We start from the raw sequence: 2,609 nt of genomic DNA, 5'->3' as shown, positions 1-2,609 counted from the left end.
GTCATTTCATTCTAAATTTGGGGGTATAGGTATAATAAGGAGGGTACAAGGGAAATTTTTCATGAATTAGTGTGGTTGGTTTTTTCTTTTTGCTTATGAGTAGCTTATATTTCATTTGTGTGGATTTAGTGTGGTTGGTGTTTTTATTTTTTATTTTTACCTCTTAGAGGTTTTATATAATATAAGTTTAATTGCAGTTTTAGTTCTCTTATTTTAAAAATTGATAGTTTTGATTTTGTTCTTTGATATTTTTAACTAAAAATGTTCTTTGAAATAAAATATTGTGAAAATTTAGTTTTCAACTTTAAATTTTTAATTCAATTAATGACATATGAGTAATTAATACATTTAGGTAGTTTTATATCATATAATTGTATGTTACGTAATTAAAAATAAAATAAATTATTATTTTAAAGTTAAAAAATCTAATTGAAAGATCAAAATTGTTGACTTTTAAAATAAAGATATATTTCGTGAATTGATATATTTCGTGAATTGATAATGATAAAGAGACTTAATGATAGAAAGTCCAAATAGTTATGCCATGTCGTAGAACATTAGAAGAAAAAAACAGCAGGAATTAAAACCAGATCTAAGAAATTAAAATTTTGAAACTGTGGCGGGTTGTTGAAATTAGAATTTTTAAATTATGTTAAGATTAAATTGCTAAACTTTCGATAATTAAATTTATAAGTTATAATGAATTTAATTATTAACATTAAATTGGTTGATCAGTAAAATTTAACTAGATGAAAATTATAATTAGTCGAAGTAATTATGAGTTAAAAATTCTAATTTAGATCATCTAACGGTTCAATAGGGTTTTGATACATACCTTCCACGTGTCCATTTCAAAGATCTACTTTCACAAATTGCTTTTTTAGTGGTTTCCATTTTTATTAATCGGTTGACACTACAAGAAAAACTGTTATTACCTACGACAAATTTTATCTTTACCTATGGACTGTCCATAGATAACGTAAAATTACGCACGGATTACCCACAGACACGAGTTCCTAGCTAAATCGCTCGTAGGAAAATATTTACCGACGGACAAGCCATGTGACACACTTACATAAGAATTGTCCGTGGGTAATATGACCCACTGAGTCTCCGTGGGTAACGTTACTCATAGATTTGCCGTAGATAAAATAGTAGATACTTATCGACGGAAAAGTAGTAAGTTACATTACCCACGGACCCTCTGTGACAAAGTCTACTATTTTATATTTGATATTGATAATTTTATCCATGAATTGTCCGTGGGTAATGAAAAAATGATTTTAATTCTATTTTTGTTTTTTTTTACAGTTTTCTCTATTTTTTAATATATATTTAAAATTAATTGTAAGCATATTAAACATCATTGTCAAACCAAAGTGAAATATTATGTAAATAGTGTTTTCAAATTACACATTCTGACTTCCATAAGTCTCAAAATAAGGACAATTGTTACTGCTATAAGTTTCAAAATAAGGACATTGTTACTGCCATAAGTTTCAAAATACACATAATGCCTACAAGTCTAAACAAAATAAGTAGTCATAACTACTATACGAAATTGAAACTAAAACAAGAATTACTCCTCGTCGTCATCATCGTTAGACTCATCCTCGTCATAATCTGGATGACGACGACGATGGGATGACTCAGCCTGTATGGAAGCAACACTTTTTGCCAATGTTGCTAGTTGCATCTGTAGTTCTGTAGTGCGTTGCTCTGTTTGTTGAACTTCCTCTTGTCGACGTTGCTCAACTTTCCTTAGCTCCTCTCGCACCTCTCGTGCCTCGTGTTCTGCCGCTTTTGCTCGCTCCTCAAATGCTGCTATCTATGCAACTATCTCGTTAGATTGTTGAGACAAGAAATTGGCGCAACCTCTAGATGGACGAGAATCTGGAACTAAACTTGTCGACACCTGTTCTATAAAGCGATGATCTATCTCCAGCACCATAGATTCTCCCTTTATTCTTCCCCCCAACAAATTGGACCCACATGTCTAAGCGAGCTTCCGCATTAACCACTTGACTACAACTACTAGATGCTTCCCACCTTTAGAGGCTTGTTGCAACTTACCTTGAATTGTTGCCTACTCAAATAGAAAATCATGCAACATAGTCAAATAACTTTTACAAGAAATACAAATGAAAGAACTAATAAATGATTTAATATTTCTTACATATGTTTTTTTTTTCTCTTTCATCAACCCAAGAGTTGTCCTTCTTCTTAGTGTGAGTTTTTAAAAAGACCTCATCCAATGTGGGGTCTCTACCTAACTCTTCAGCCTTACAAAAAATAAACAACAACAGAACCGTGAACAAAATGAGTGTCAAATTTGGCCAGAAAAGAAAAACAACAAAATATTTTAGCAAAATAACTCTGCATTTTGAAACAGCAACACAACAAAACAATAAAAATAGAAAATAGTAGACATGTCCTGGAGTCAAACATTAAATGGTTATACAGTGAATGATGATTATTATGACCTCGTTATTACAGAATATGACAGTCTTTAACAAATTAAAACAATATAGAAAACAGAATACGTCTAGCATACAATCAAGATCGAACATACAATCATACGATGCAAGATTTATTCAGATTTATACACA

The sequence above is a fragment of the Cicer arietinum genome, chromosome 8 (genome assembly GCF_000331145.2).
Source record: "Cicer arietinum cultivar CDC Frontier isolate Library 1 chromosome 8, Cicar.CDCFrontier_v2.0, whole genome shotgun sequence".
In the NCBI taxonomy this organism is placed as follows: domain Eukaryota; kingdom Viridiplantae; phylum Streptophyta; class Magnoliopsida; order Fabales; family Fabaceae; genus Cicer; species Cicer arietinum.
This window is presented reverse-complemented; position numbering follows the sequence as displayed.